The following is a 17211-nucleotide window of genomic DNA, read 5'->3' as shown; positions in this document are numbered from 1 at the left end:
TTTAGATTTAAAGAATTCTGTATTGAGGCCATTTGTGGGGAAGACTTATTTGTTTACTGCATCTTACAGTGTTTGAAATTGTGGATGTAAATATTTTGTACATTGCTTAGATTTAAACGATTCATACATTTTTAAAATAAATATAGTATAACAGAAGCATGATAAATGTTAAAGAATACAAATGATTACCATAATAGGCAACATGGAAGAACATTAGTGTAACACAGATATGATTAGGGTTGCCAGATTTTCCAATCGGAAAATCCAGTCCTGCCCTAGCCCCGCCCCCACTGCCTGCTCTTGTCGGGCAGGGAGGAAATCTGGGCAAGCACAGATGCCATGCAATGACATCATCGCATGGCACCTGCACATGCGTAAATTTCATACCTGCCTGACGCGATTTGAGGAGGCTTTTCAAAACCTGGACAAAACCCCAGTATTTTGAAAAGCCGTTCGGACCCCTGGACATGTCCTCAAAAGAAGGACATGTCCAGGGGAATCTGGATGTCCGGTAACCCTACATAGACTTATGATGTCAGTACCAGGAGTGATGTTAGACATGTAAGGGCCCAGGGCAGAAACTGAGACGGATTCCCCAAAGCCCTCCTGCAGGCGATGCCTCCTTCACTTTGAGACAAGCTTTGGGCCTCCTGTATCATGGGGGCCAACAGCAATTGCCCTATTTGCCTGCCATCTCCTAACACCAGCCGTGCTCAGTTCAAGCTAGTGAAACACCTTAATAGGTAAATGGGGTGATAGGGTGCAAATGCAGCTCAAATACATCGACAAATAAGGTGAAGATAGTACAAAGGAATTGGGACAAATAAAAAGGTGACTAAATGTAAGGCAGATTATATGTAGAGTTATGCTTGAAAAATCTCTCTCCCCCAGTTCTCTTTCAGCCTATTTCCCATCGTTTATTCCATTTCCACCATCTGTACTTCTTCCTTGACCTCTTCAGCACCCATTACATTACATTACAGATTTCTATTACCTTTCGGTTCAAAGTGGATTACAAAAAGAGTTATGGAAGAAGGGTTACAACGTTAGATCAGAGAAGGTTTCCAAGAGAGGGAAAACTATGATCTGGGGTTAGGGAGGGGATGGTAAGAGGGGGGTTAAGCTTTATCATGGTATTAAGATAAGTATAGTTTTTATTTCCTTTCTGAACATCTTGTAGTCTGGGGTTGTTGTCAATAGGTTGGAGACTTGGTTGTCTATCTTCGCTGCCTGAGTGGCCAGTAGTCCGTTGTATAGTTTTTTCCGTTTTACTTCTTTGATTTGGGGGTAAGTGAATGGGGTGTGTGTTTTTCTATGCCTGGTAGAGGTGGTTTGGATGAGGTGGTCGTTTAGGTAGGTTGGGCTGTCTCCATTTATAGTTTTAAATAGTATACAGTAGAATTTAAATTGTATTCTTTCCTGGATTGGAAGCCAATGAGAATTGATGAATGCCTCAGTAATGTGATCATGTTTTTTCAATGAATAGACAAGTCTCAGAGCTGTATTCTGAATTGTCTGTAGTTGTTTAATCATTATTGCAGGGCAGGGGAGGTAGAGGATGTTGCAATAGTCTAGGATACTTAGGATTAGAGATTGTACTAGGAGCTGAAATTGTGTTTTTTCAAAGAATTTTCGGACTTGTCTAAGGTTTCTCATAACTGCGAAAGATTTCTGTATTGTTTTGTTAATTTGTGGTTGCATGGTGCAGCCTCTGTCAATAGTCATACCTAGAATTTTTAGGGTGGTTTGCAAAGGGTAGTTGATAGAGTTGATTTCTAAGTTGGTTATGGTTGGGATTTTGTTATTTTCTAGGAGGATGAATTTAGTTTTGTCTGGGTTGAGTTTCAGTTTGTGGTCTTCCATCCAATTCGTAACTGTAGCTAGAGTTCTGTGTAGTGTGTTTGACATTAAGAGCATTGGTTGGTCGAAAGGAATGAGGATGGTGATGTCATCAGCATAGCTATAAGAGGATAGGCCTTGTTTGTTCAGGTAAACGCCAAGAGAGGCCGTATATAGGTTGAAGAGAGTAGGGGACAGTGGGGACCCTTGTGGAACGCCGCAGGGGTTGGACAAAGGTTTGGATTTTTCTTTGTCTGATTTTACTTTGTATGTTCTGGATTTTAAGAAACCTTCAAACCATGAGTATACTTTATCTGAGATCTCCCTTGAGCCCTATACAGCCACATCATCCACACCATTCGCCAAGCCCTCAGGATGGCCCTGCCAACCGTGCTGTTTCCATACATTCCTTCGGGGCAGTTCAGTCCATAACAATGCTACCTGCCTCTTCCTACATAAGTTTATTTTTTAGGTAAGCTAGACCAACAGTAGTAAAAAAGGTATTTTTTAAATTGCGTCTGTTGAACAGTTTGCGCTCATACTTGTCTGCCTCTGTGTTTAGGACTGTCTTGCAGAGTGGGGTATTATCATGCTTAGACTACTGCAATCTGGTGCTTCTGGGTATACTTGCATCAGTACTGAGTGTACTGCAGGTAGCCCAGAATGCGATTGTTCGAACTCTGTTTCAATTAAGAAAGAGTGATCATGTGACAGAATGCTATATATCTTTGTACTGGTTAAAATTAGAACATTGAATCCTTTATAAATGACTGGTCATGGTGCATCTTTGTATACACAATAAGGCTCCGAAACATTTGATGGGTAGCATTCTGCCATATGAACCACAGCGTATGTTGCGCTCGGTGACCTACATATTCCGACAGTGAAACAGCTGACCTACATATTCCGACAGTGAAACAGCTGCGGCTAGCCGTGTCTAGAGCTAGCATATTTTCATGTGTGGGCCCTTGCAAGTGGAATAAGCTTCCGGGATATTTACGACAGCAATCTAGTTTGAGCAGTTTTAAGAAAATGTTGAAGAAACATCTCTTCTGTAAGTTGAAATATGGGACTTGGTTTATATTTTTTTTTGATGTGAGGCGCTGGTAGCCTCTTTGTAATTTTAGGAGGTTTTACATTATTATTATTATGTTATATTGAAGTTTGATTTGTTGTATTGTATGTGATTTTGTTTGTGCATGTACTTTACTGTGACTCGCCTTGGGAATGGCGGGGTAAAAAAAAAGAAATACGAAATACGAAACACAATAAATGGTTTTAAAAATTAAAGTGCATATCTTAAACTCCACGTGCTGTTTTATAAGCAACCAATGAGGAGCTTCCAGCCTAGGAGAAATATTATTCCGGCTGTTAGCCCCTGCTAATAACTGGGCAGCAGAATTTTGGATAACTTGCTTGACCTTCAGAAAAGTTTTGGGCAATCCTAAATTGCATTGCAGTAATCTAGATCACATGGGACCAAAGCCTGCATAGTGGGCCTGAAGTCAAAGGGATCTAAAAAAAACCCACTTCAATCTGCAAAATAAATGCACTGTACAAAAGATGGAGTGTGCCGTTGCCTTCACCTGGTCTAGCAAAAGAAGCATGGAGTCAGATTTTACCCCACAAATTTCACTGAATGCTTGAAAAAGATAATGGTCTCCCTCTAGCTTCATTAAAACACCTTCAACTAATCTAGTCCACCACAATTAAGATGCTTTATAGAGCGCACTGTTGAGATCATTTGACTCCTTTATTGTAATCCAAACATTGGTTACTGGTCACTGGCAGGCTTAAATTAAGAGCTCCTTTTATTAAGCCGCACTAGTGGGGTTAACGCGCGTGACTTTTCATCATGTGCTAACCCCCGCGGTGGCCTAAAAACTACCTCCTGCTCAAGAGGAGGCGTTAGCGGCTAGCGCGGCCGGCAGTGTAGCGCGCGGTATTACCCGCGTTAAACCGCTAGAGCGCGTTTGTAAAAGGAGCCCTAAGTTCAAGATTCTCTGGTTTAAGGGGATCTCTCCCCGGGTTCCCCTAACTATATTGCTGACTTGCTCAAACCATACAACCCTACTCGCTCTTCCCAGGCTGCACCCCTAGCCCTCCTACATACTACTTTCTCTTACCTAGCACCTCACATCTGGAACCTTCTCCCATTAGCTGCTCATAGAGAACCCACTTCCCCCAATTTAAGAAATCTGTCATGTTGTGACTTTTCCATCTTATATTCAGATGATATCCCAGGGTAAGCCTTTCACTTTCTCAAAGTGCTTTTCACTTTCTCAAAGTGCTTTTCACTTTCTCAAAGTGCTTTTCACTTTCTCAAAGTGCACTGGTTGTTTATCCCCTTCCTATCTATGGGCTAGATTCACTAAGCAAAATACAAAACAAAAACTGCAGACCATGTACAAGATGCAGGCACTGTGTATTACAACATTAATGCAGTATGGTAAATATACAACCTTATTATCAACCAAGGGACCCAACACGGTCCGTGTTTCGGACAGCGCCTTCCTCAGGGGTCTGTGGTGGATAAGGTATATAACAGACTGCTATGAACGAACCAAACAAGTGCCGCTACAACTGCAAAACTAAGTCTGATACTCCGTCGGACTTAATTTTGTAGTTGTATTAATGTTGTAATAAACAGTGCCTGCATCTTGTACATGGTCTGCAGTTTTTGTTTTATATTTTGCTTGCGGCTTTTTTTACTGCAGTCTTTGTTGGATTTTTTTCTGTGCTTCTAGATTCACTAAGCCTACCAATCAACTTCCAACCACTTAGCGACCCCTTTATGACCTGATTTCCCTCCGAACCGATTCACTAACCTCAGAGATCCTGCCGGTACCCAGGGCCAACGAGAAGAGGCAGACGGAGCTGCAAGCAGTCAACGTGTGGATGAGGCACTGGTGTGAGGAAGAAGATTCCACTTCATGCGCAACTGGATGACATTCTGGGGGAAGAGCAAGTTATACAGGAAGGATGGACTCCACCTCAGCGGAGACGGAACGAGGCTACTTGCAAGCAACATCAAGAGAGAAATTGAGAAGTTTTTAAACTAGGAAGACAGGGAAAGCCAAAAGTCGACCATGAGTCGATGGTTTGGGAAACGGTATACATAGAGGATACCGTGCATAAAGATATGGGGGAAGACTCACTAGATCATAGGCAAGACAGAAATCCTGACGGATTGAAAGGGACACAAGAGGGAAGGAAATGCAAGAAAGTAACAGGCCGCAAACTCAAGTGTATGTATACGAGCGCAAGGAGCCTAAGGAATAAGATGGGGGAACCTTGACATCATTGGCATCATGGAAACATAGTGGAATGAGGAAAACGTCTGTGCTACCGGGATACAAGCTATACCGCAGAGACAGAGTATGTCAAAAAGGTGGTGGTATTGCCCTATACATCAAAGAGGGAATTGAACCTACCGGAGAGGACACGCTGGAAATGAAAAATAAAGTAGAGTCTCTATGGGCCAAAATTCCAGGAATAAATGGAACAGAAACGAAGATCGCCATCTACTACTGACCCCCAGGGCAGTCCAAAGAAACTGATGGAGAAATGATGGATGAGATTAAATGCAACTGCAAGGGAGGCAATGCAGTTATCATGGACGATTTCAATTATCCTGGGATAGACTGGAACCTAGGCACCAACGGCTGCATTAGGGAGACCAAGTTCCTGGATGCTGTAGGCGATTGCTTCCTGGAACAACTCGTCAAGGAAAATAGGAGAGGAAATGCAATTCTGGACTTAATTCTAAATGGACTACAAGGACTGGTGCAAGGCGTAGAAGTAGAAGGGATGCTGGGAAGCAATTATCACAATATGATCCACTTCAACTTGGACACAGGGACAAAACATCGATCCAGAACGACTGCCACAGCACTGAACTTCCAAAAAGGAAATTATAAGGCGATGAGACTCATGGTGGGGAAGAAGATTAAGAAAAGGATAAGCACTGTAAAATTGCTAGAGCAAGCATGGTCCCTTTTTAAGGACACAGTCACCAAAGCGTAAAATCTATATATACCGCGTATCAACAAGGGATCCAAGAGGAAAAAGAACAAGAAACTGGCATGGCTCACTGTAGCGGTAAAGGAAGTGATCAGACAAGAAGACTTCGTTTAAGGAATGGAAAAGGTCACAAACGGAAGAAAACTGGAAAAAGCACAAACATCAAAGCAGGTGCCATAAGGCGGTAAGAGGGGCCAAAAGAGACTACGAGGAAAAAAATAGCCAAGGAGGCAAAAAACTTCAAGCTGTTTTTTCAATATGTTAAGGGGAAATGACCAGCGAAGGAAGTGGTGGGGCCGTTGCATGACCATGGAATAAAGGGAGTGCTAAAGGAGGACAAAGCCATCGCCGACAAACTAAACACATTTTTTGTGTCTGTATTTACCAAAGAGGATATACGCAACATACCAGAAGCCGACAGGCAGGAAATGAAGATGGGAAACTGACAGGGTTGACAGTCAGTCTAGTAGAGTTATGCAGGCAGATTGATAGGCTTAAAATTGATAAATCCCCAGGCCGGATGGCATCCATCTGAGGGTAATCAAGGAACTGAAAGGGGCTATAGCTGAACTGCTCCAACTAATAGCCAATCTGTCGATCAAATTGGGAAGGATTTTGGAAGACTGGAAAGTGGTGAATGTTACACAGATCTTCAAGAAAGGTTCGCGGGGAGAACCGGGAAACTACAGACCTTGGTACCGGGAAAGATGGTAGAGGCGCTGATAAAGGACCGCATCATTGATCACCTGGACCAGGGATCTCAAAGTCCTTCCTTGAGAGCCGCAATCCAGTCGGGTTTTCAGGATTTCCCCAATGAATATGCATTGAAAACGGTGCATGCACATAGATCTCATGCATATTCATTGGGGAAATCCTGAAAACCCGACTGGATTGCGGCCCTAAGGAGGGACTTTGAGACCTCTGGCCTAGATGGACACAATCTGGTGAGGACCAGCCAGCATGGCTTCAGCAAAGGAAGATCTTGGTTGACGAACTTGCTACACTTCATCGAGGGCGTAAACAGGCAGTTAGACAAGGGTGACCCAGTCGACTTTGTATATCTGGGTTTTCAGAAGGTATTCAACAAGGTCCCGCATGAAGGACTACTTTGAAAAATTGCATGCCGTGGGATAAAGGGTGAAATACTCACGTGGATTAAAAACTGATTGGCGGATAGGAAACAGAGAGTGGGGGTAAATGGATAATACTCGGAATGAAAAAGCATCGCGATTGGAGTGCCGCAGGGTTTGGTGCTTGGACCCGTGCTCTTCAATATATTTATAAATGACCTGGAAATTGGTACGACAAGTGAGGTGATAAAATTTGCAGACGATATGAAGTTATTCAGTGTAATGAGGACACAGAAGGATTGCGAAGACTTGCAATGTGACATAAACATGATCGAGAAATGGAAAATGAAGTTTAACGTAGATAAGTGTAAGGTGATGCATGTCGGTAAGAAAAATCTTATACACAAATACAGGATGTCCGGTGCAGTACTTGGAGAGACCACCCCAGGAAAGAGACTTGGGAGTACTGGTCGACAAGTCAATGAAGCCATCTGCGCAATGCGCGGCGGAGGCAAAAAGGGTGAACAGAATGCTAGGAATGATTAAGAAGGGGACCATGAATAGATCGGAGAAGGTTATCATGCTGCTGTACTGGGCCATGGTACACCCCCACCTGGAATACTTCATCCAGCACTGGTCGCCGTATATGAAGAAGGACATGGTACTACTCGAGAGAGTCCAGAGAAGAGCAACTAAAATGGTTAAGGGACTGGAGGAGTTGCCGTACAGTGAGAGATTAGAGAGAAACTGGGCCTTTTCACCCTTGAAAAGAGGAGACTGAGAGGGGACATGATCGAAAAAGTCAAGATAATGAAGGGAATAGATTTGTAGTTAAAGACAGTTTGTTCACCCTCTCCAAGGTAGAGAGAACGAGAGGGCACTCTCTAAAATTAAAAGGGGGTAGATTCCATACAAACGTAAGGAAATTCTTCTTCATCCAGAGAGTGGTAGAAAACTGGAACGCTCTTCCAGAGGGAAAACACCCTCCAGGGATTCAAGACAAAGTTAGACAAGTTCCTGCTGAACCAGAGCGGACACAGGTAAGGCTAGACTCAGGGCACTGGTCTTTGACCTAAGGGCAGCCACGTGAGCGGACTGCTGGGCACAATGAACCATTGGTCTGAACCAGCAGCAGCAAATCTTATGTTCTTATGTCCCGATCATCTTCCGATCCACGTATGCAAATGAGAGTGGATGGCATTCAAATGTAGGCAGGAAGTGATTCACTAAAATAAAAAAGCAATGCCGATCCAAAAATAAGCGACTGCTGAGGACCAGTTGCTGAGGTCTTTTCCGACTGCCCTGCTTCTCTTCTGTATGCCCTGCTTCTCTGCTCTCAGCCACGATCTCCTGCCTGCCCTGATCTCCTGCTATCTCCTGCCTCCCCCAATCTCCTGCTCTTGCCCCAAATCTCTCCTGCCCACCCGACTCACCACCCTGCTCTCGCCCTGAATCTCTCCTGCTGCCTTGACTCACCGCCATGCTCTCGCCCCAAATCTCTCCTGTCGCCCCAACTCTCCTGCCCTTCCCTGCAATGCAAGCCCATGGTTTTAACCCGCAGGCTTAAAGCAGGTTAAAACCATGGGCTCGGGAAAAAGTTAAAACCAGTTGAAAAAAGTAAAATTTAGCTCTGGTGGGCTCGGAGGGCCAGCGCATGCGCAGACCATATACAGATGGTCTGCGCATGCATTGGGATCGCTATAGAGCGATCCGGGCAGGCAGTTGGGGGTGTGATTCCGATCGCCCTCATTTGCATGAGGGTGATTTGTGAATCAGCCCCCCGGACACAGATCGGATTGGATCCGATCCGTGCCCTAAGTGAATCTAGCCCTTTGTCCCTTATCCTTTTGTGTCCTCCCCATCTTATGTCTTATCCAGCTTCCTTGTACTCCCCCCTGCCACTTACCTCACTATTGTACATAATTGTTAAAATTTTTTGTTTATTAAAAGACTGCAAACCATACAGCAGTACAATTCATGTGATATGCAGTATATCAAGAAAATTGAAATAAATTATGAAATAAATATATCATATTAGCCACCAATGAAACACCTTGATGCACACCCAAGCAGCTGGAGCTGCCTCCTCCTATCTTTCCAGTACCAAATGTCAAAATAGTGCCAGTATCCTCCAATATGCAGCAAATTCTGCACAAAATACAGGAAATTATACACAGATATTGTGTCAGAGCTTCCCAAACACTGGGTGGGGGCCCTAAATGAGGTCACAAAACCCACATTTGGGGTTATGACCTGAATGGCATCTCCATAGGTGCATGTTGTTCTAAACCATTGGGTGGGGGGCAAAAAAATATGATTACATCCAGTGGCGTACCTAGCATATGTGACACCCGGGGCCAATCATTTTTGACACCTCCCCATCTGTATGAAAAACATGATTTTTAGTAACAATCCACACGTCACACATGAATGTCTAGAAAAAGGCAGCATCTTACATACTGCAGTGAGCAGTACATCAATAAACCCATTGTAAAACTAAACAAGCCAGTCTAGTACAGATCAATCCTACACAGTCAATCCTAACAGAAAACCATGTCTTTTTGAACACACAGAACACAGAAAACACCTTCACCTAGTATGTAATCACAAACTAACTCCTCCCCCTTTTACAAAACTGTAGTGTGGTTTTTAGCCACGGTGGTAACAGCTCAGATGCCAACGCTAAAAAACGCTCTACAGTTTTGTAAATGGGGAGATAGAATAAAAAGACAAAGATTAAACTGAAGCACCAAGAAGCTGGACTCTGCATACAATGCAACATCACAGAAACAGCGATGCATCTCACCTAAAGCAAAAAATAAATAAATAAATAGAATTTTTTTTCTACTTTGTCTTCTCTGGTTTCTGCTTTCCTAATCTTTTTGTCACTCTCTTCCTTTCATCCACTGTCTACCCTCTCTCTGCCCCTTCTATATGGCATCTTTTCTTTTTCTATTCCCGTTCTAGAAACTTTATGCATCCTCCTTCCATTTCTCCCTTCACCCCCCATTAGTCTGGCATCTCTCCTCTCCTCTTCTTCCCTTCCCTCTCCCACACCTACATGGTCTGGCATTTCACTCTCTCCCCTCCCTTCCCCCCACTTCCATCAGCATCTGCCCCCTTTCTCTCCCTCCAACCCAATTCCATGCAGTATCCTTCCCCCTTATGTCTCTTTCCCTGCAATTCCATCATCTGCCCCTTTCTCTCCCTCCACACCCTTCCATACCACCCTGACCCCCTTTTTCATCCTTCACCATGATTCCATACCATCCTGACCCCCCTTTGTCACCCTTTACCATGATTCCATACCACCCTGACCCCCCTTTGTCACCCTTCAGCATGATTCCATACCACCCTGACTCCCTTTCTCACCCTCCACACCATTCCATGCCATCCTGACCTCCTTTACCACCCTAATATCCTCCTTTCTTTCTCTATCCCAAAGGTCCCGTGATGACTGCTTGAGCTCCGGATAGAAGAGGTAAGTGACGTCAGAGGGGGCTGGGCCGGCAAACGCAGTTAGTTGCGGTAAGATCCCGCAATGACTGCGGCTGCCGGTCACCCCACCCCCGATGTCACTTACCTTTTCCAGAACAGAGGCGGTAGACGGCGCAGTCATCGCGGGACCTTTGTTCACTTCAGTGCGGCTGCCGACTCTGCTCTAAGTACGGCAGCCACGCTGAGGTACCGTTTGCAGCAGTGCGGGAGGTTCCAGATCCGACTGGCTGTGCACTCCCTTGGAGCATGCACCTGGGGCGGATCGCCCCCCGTCCCCCTTGGTACGCCACTGATTACATCACCCTCACCCCTTTCCTGAAAAAAGCACATTGGTTGCCTATATCCCATCGGATTACCTTCAAATTACTTTTTCTTACATTTAAGGTAAAACAGTGCATTCCCCTGCATTCATTGACAGACTGTTAATTCCGTATACAACCTCCAAAGCACTTCGATCAACGCATCAATATCTTCTTGCAATTCCCTCTATCCATCAGTTAGGGCCTCTTTTATGAAGCCATTTAGCACGGGCCGGTGCAGTAACGGCTCCAAAGCCCATAGAGATTTAAAGGGCTTTGGGGCTGTTGCCGCGTGGCTTTGTAAAAGAAGCCCTTTGTGTACGATACCCAGAAAACAATCTTCTCGGTGGTAGCTGCTGTGTTGTGGAACTCACTCCCATCAAACATGAGACATGAAACTAACACTGCTAAATTCAAATCTGACCTTAAAACCTTTCATTTCAAAGATGCTTATGAGGTACAGACCTGGGGCTTGATTTCAGCTATACCACATACCCTTTTGTTTTTCCCGCCGCCAATGATTTTTTTTTTTTTAGGAAGCATTGTAATCCTACCCGTCTCCCTTTTGTATCCTGTGAAGTTTCCCTCATTGTTTGTATACGTCAAATCCCCCTGCTTTAAATTACTTTTCGCTTTGTACTCTGTAAACCGCTTAGGATGGATAAGCGGTATATCAAGCCTAAATAAACTTGAAACATAGTTTTATTTGGCCAGGATCATAGGGTCACAGCCACAAACAGATTGATAAACACTGTTCTATCTTGTACTATTGTGTAACACTCCCCCTAGGAGTAATGCACACTCTGTTCTAATACTTCAAAGATAAGAAAGATCAAACAAACCAGCAGGGTCCTTCACAGCTCAAGCACTTCACCAAACACAGCATGCATATGCCAAAATGAGGGGAAACAGTACATAATGATTTGCAAACAAAATTGTTTTTAGAGTTTTACGAAAAGATTGAAAAGAGCCAAAACCCCTTAAGGTAAAGGGTATTCATTCCATAATTCTGTTAGTTTAAAAATATAAGACTGACAAAGTTTCTTAATTTCTTTTATTTCCTTAGCTGAGGGAAAAGAAAGCTTAAATTGATGGGTGCTTCTCACAAGACAAAATCTATGCGCGTTCCACGATAGAGGGACAGAAGGAGCAAAAATACCATACAGGATCTTGAAAGCAGTACATGTACATTTGAAATGAATTCTGAGATGGACAGGAAGCCAATGAAGATGTCGAAGCAGAGGGGACACATGATAGTAACATAACATAATAACATAGTAGATGACGGCAGATAAAGACCCGAATGGTTCATCCAGTCTGCCCAACCTGATTCAATTTAAATTTTTTAAATTTTTTCTTCTTAGCTATTTCTGGGCAAGAATCCAAAGCTCTACTTACTTTTTCCAAAGATCAACTTGGATGAATTTGGACTTGGAGATTGAAATGTACAGCATCAGCATCTATGAGACAGACATAGTTTTTTTATTACATAGATCTTTTTGGATCCCTCTTAGGTTACATAAGTTAGATAACTTAGCGGCGGTATTCTGTATCAGTTCGAGTCTGTGCAGGGAGGTCTTAGTTAAACCCAGATAAACTGCATTACAGTAATCCAGCCGGGCTAATATAATACACTGGACCAGAACAGAAAAATGTTGTTGGTGGAAAAGGGCCCTGACTTTTCTCAACATACGAAGGCTGAAAAATCACTTCTTAACAAGAAAGTTTATTTGATCCTTGAAAGTAAGCGAAGAGTCTATAAGAACACTGAATATCTTGGAGGAAAATTCAATCTGCATGGATACTCAGGAATCTAAAGTCATAGCAGCTGTGGGAAGACAATCCAAGTTTGGCCCCAGCCATAGAAGTTTAATTTCTGCAGCATTTAGTTTCATCTGAACCGACATTGCCCAAGATTGAAGTTTAGAAATACATTGATTTATTTTAGAAACAATATTAGAAAGATCAGAGTCAACCTCAATCAAAATGAAGATGTCGTCTGCGTAAGTAAGTAAGGTTTCCAAGCTGGGACAGGAGATGGGAGGAACCCTTCTTGTCTCGGCCAACCCCACTAGGCCATACGGCAGGTCTAGCAGAGGCTTGCAACAAGTCCAGGAGGGGGGGTAGATGGGAGATGACCCGAATATAAGCCGAGGCCCCCATTTCTTTGGCCCCAAAATCTCATCTTATATTTGAGTATATACGGTATGCATATTCCTGCTGCATTTAGGTGCCTGCAGTGATACCAGGTCTATGGCTGGTGTAACAATAGGTCTAGAAATGTAAGGCCCACTGATGCTGGGTTATCCTGGTATTTTATAATGGAATCTGGGAGCCCAAATGCTATTATAAAAGAAGCTCTCATCAAAGGGCCTCAAGGAGCCTAAATGGGGTCACCTCTTACCGGAAGGTATAACTATAAGATGGTGCTCATTATTATGTAATAATAGACTACTTTTCATCATGATGGGAGTTGCCATACAGCTCATTTTAAAAAAACTGGAAAAATTGGGACAGGTTAAACTACAGGTTTTGGTGGGAATCCTTGTCCCAAACTTATAAATTTGAACATATGAGTGCAATACAATTGGGACATTATAAGAAATTCAAGGAGGTTTGGGACCCATTGACAAAATTTTGTAAAGATTGATTTTTAGTTTTAGCCCTTTCATTATACACGTCCAGGATGGGTGGGTGGGAGGGGAGGGGGGATATGCCTTTAATTTATTATTTCATCACACTTTTGTTTGTCTTGATCATTGGTGTTACTATTGATTGTCTTTATGCTGTATGAAAGGGTGGGTGGGGGGGAAGGGATATGTATTTATTATATCATTATATCATTTGATGGAATTAAGTGCTGTTTATTTGTACATTGTTTGATAATATGTTGCACTTGATGTTAGTTTTTAAAATGAATAAAGATTTAAAAAAAGAGAGATGGTGCTCATTATGTCCCCATGTCAGATCCATTAATGCATTTTAGGGCTCTGCATTTATTTTGAATCTAATGGAAAAATACTACGAATGAGTCCATTTGTGGCTTGTTTTACTTTAAATGAAATGAATGGACACTGGTGCCAAATGAACCAAAAATCATTTGTTTTCAGTAATATTACAGTATACAAGTCCAGGAAAACCGCATTTGTTTTTGTACTGGACAAAGCAGATATACATTGAAGAAAGGCAGAAAAGAAACAGGAGTCACTTGACCTATCATTTTGAAACACTTACAAGAAACTTAAAGAGCAGCTTGGATTGAAACCCCTACTATTAGAGCCCATAATTGCTTCCCTCATTAATTTTGATGGAACAGATTAAACCAAGAAAGGGTGTGCTAAGAGATTGCTGCCTTTCATTTGCTAGGAGAAGGTATATTTGATTTATTTTCTACATTTCTATTCCACACTATCCAAAGTTCTAGGTGGATTACAACAGATAGTACACAGCATTAAATGAAACTATGGAGAATGAAGTTAGTGATAATTAACAAAAACTCTGAACCTGTTAGACCGTGAGCTCGTCCCCGTCCCGTCACCGCGAGCTCCATCCCCATCCTGTCAATGTGAGCTTGGTCCCCATCACTGCCCTCACTTATATTCCTTACCAAAATGTACAGCGTCTGTTCCTCTCCACCCCCCTTCGCCTGGTCCAGCAGCCCCCTCCCTCGCTCCTGCCAGCCGCTGTCCAGCAGCTCCCTCCCTTCCTTCCCCGGCTTACTTTAATTTTAAGAACATAAGAATAGCCTTACTGGGTCAGACCAATGATCCATCAAGCGCAGTAGCCTGTTCTCACGGTGGCCTATCCAGGTCCCTAGTACCTGGCCAAAACCCAAGAAGTAACAACATTCCATGCGTTATTCCCAAAGAGTAGCAAGATTCCATGCTACTGATCCAGGGCAAGCAGTGGCTTCCCCCATGTCTTTCTCAATAACAGACTATGGACTGTTCCTCCAGGAAACTGTCCAAACCTTTCTTACAACCAGCTACCCATTTCCCTTAAAAGCACTATATGAGCTGCCTCAATGGCTTTACCAGCCCCAGCCAATGAAGCAGAACCCTGATACCAGTTACCAAATCCAGATCCTCTGCACAGCACTTGCCACCAAATCACCAAGTCAGCCTACCAAAATTTGAGTGTGTGTGCATCGTACCTTTAAAACCCTCCTTGTCCACCATGACTGTACAGTCCTCTGAAGTTTCTGTCAAGCTGAAGAATTTCCATCTGCTGTGCTGGCACAGGAAGAGGAATTTGATAAGTGGGTAGGTGTACAGCCAGAGGCTGTTCTTCTCGACGCTGTCACCTGCACATGGTGATCCAAAAGCTGTAGCACCATGGCCAGCCCTGGGTTGGCTCCACAGCCCGCCGAACTGCGCTCACTGCCCGCTTCTGCTCCAGAGCAGCCAAACTTAGCGTCCATCGAGCCCAGCACAGAAGCCAAACCCCGAACCTCTCGGCTCTCTCTTTATCCCTGCCAGAGCCTTGAAGGCACGTGCGGCTGCCGGAAAGCCCTCCTTTGATGCAACCGGAAACAGGAAGTTGCATCAGAGGAGGACTTTCCAGCAGCCCCATGCAACTTCAAGGCTCCGGCGGCTTGTTAAGATGAAAATTAAAGTAAGCCAGGGAAGGGGAATGGAAGGAAGGAGGGAGATGCCCAGACCACGATTGGGAGGAAGGGGGCTGCTGGACCACGCGATCCACAGTTAACTGCAGGGACAAGGCCATTCACAGCTCCACGGGGCGGTGAATGGCCTTCTCCACATTCCTGTTGCAACCAATTATTTTTGTCCCTGTTTCAGCAGGTTATCTGCAGCTACCCGTGGGTAACCATCACCGTGTCATTCTCTAATGAAGACCGCATAGGCACGAAAGAAAATAATAGTTTTGATTTTTTTCTTGAAAGAATCAAAGCTGGACAAAGTACGTAGAGTTGAAGACGTGGAGGGGCATAATAAAAAAACAAACAACTAAGTCGGCAGTGGCAAAATGTCCATTCTCAAAAAGTATGTCTACAATTTATATATATATATATATATATATATATATATATATATATATATATATATTTATATTTAAATCGTCTATCTGTACGTCCAGGTGTTTGATTGACCAGACTGCCATGTCTATCTTTATACCACATTTGCGACCAAAAATTCCTCCAAGTCCCAAATGCCCAGAACAAGACCTTTTTAGATGTGGGAGGGGCCAGCAATGTGATGGACTGGCCACCCAGATATGGCAACAGAGCATTGGGACACCTTACAGGGCACTGCTGTGAACTTCACAAAAAGGGTGCCATATAAGTGTCTCACCAGAACTCCCTTATAGGTTATGGTGAGCCCCCTAAAACCCACTATACCCACCTGTCTACAACCTCAGTAGCCATTATGGCTGCAGGTAGCACCTATATGGCAATAAAGTAGGGTTTTGATGGACGCATATGTTCCACCCACATGTAGTGGTTATAGTGGCTTATGGGCCTGGGTCCTCCTCTCTGTGGTTCACTAGCCCACCCCTCAGGCTATTTAAGAGACCTGTGTGCAGCTCTACTAGACTTTCCTATACTAGGTGCTGATGTTCTGGATGTATCCAGGGACTTTTTAGGAATGCCGCTGTACACCCAGAGCTGAAAAGGGCATATTTGGAGGAGTGGTTGGGGTGGGATGTGGACCAACCTAGACCTTTACTTCTTTTGATGGCTACGTTTCTCTAAAGTTGCGTTCTTGGCTTTATGAAATTAGTGCGGACAGAACTAAATTCTTTGCTTCCTCCCCTACCATATTGTTCATCCCTTTCCCCAACCTTTTTATTGTAATCCGCTGATTCCCTCTTTCCTTATGTTCTCAATTGTTTGTTTGTTTTTTCATTTTGTCTTATTTTTTTGTTTTTTTTACCCTATTTAATTTGTTTCTTTAAAATTTTAATCTTTTATTGTAAATCGCTTAGATTTACCTCCTGGTTTTATATTTGCGGTATATTAAATAAATTGAACTAAGTCGTTCTGCAGGGAAAATCAAATGTTTTACTAGACTTCCTGGATGGAACTTATACGTTGTGAGTTAGATGATGTAAAAACAGGTATAAGTGCCAAAAAGGTAAACAAAGTGACCAGATAACCACTGTAGAGACAAAGTAAAGACCCACACACACTCCCCCAGCATTCACTGACCCCCCTCACACTCCCAAAAAGATCGGAATAAAAATGCCACTAACCCCTTCTGGTAGTCTTGCGTTACTCCCATTAGGGGGCATTCTTCTATATGGGAAGTATTAAATCAAGGGTGGTTTATCAGGGACATGGGGTTTTGTGAAGGGAGACTGGATCAAAAGGGTATTGGGGGGCATCACATGTGTAGGGAGTGAAATGCCACCTCAGAACTAGTTTTGACTTCAGCCATGCTTCTTTTTGAGATGGTATTAAGCGAAGCTAAACTATCAGAAGTCATGACCGGCAGTGTGCATTGACAATCCGTGTGCTAGCT

The 17211-nt window shown here is 43.5% G+C and overlaps 1 long non-coding RNA gene across 1 annotated transcript in view; it reads right to left on the bottom strand.

Annotated features, from left to right (window-relative positions):
* The window catches only part of LOC117352564, a 58322-nt gene extending 43106 nt beyond the window's left edge, over positions 1–15216 (bottom strand). The window contains exons 1-2 of the long non-coding RNA XR_004537723.1: positions 14883–15216; positions 12128–12189 (exon numbers count right to left, since the gene is read on the bottom strand). This is a non-coding gene — a long non-coding RNA (uncharacterized LOC117352564). The remainder of the gene's footprint in view (positions 1–12127; positions 12190–14882) is intronic.
* Between the last annotated feature and the right edge of the window lie 1995 nt (positions 15217–17211).

This window comes from Geotrypetes seraphini, chromosome 1 (genome assembly GCF_902459505.1).
Source record: "Geotrypetes seraphini chromosome 1, aGeoSer1.1, whole genome shotgun sequence".
Classification (NCBI taxonomy): Eukaryota; Metazoa; Chordata; class Amphibia; order Gymnophiona; family Dermophiidae; genus Geotrypetes; species Geotrypetes seraphini.
The sequence above is the reverse complement of the archived record's forward strand: the minus strand, read 5'-3'. Positions and strand labels throughout refer to the sequence as shown.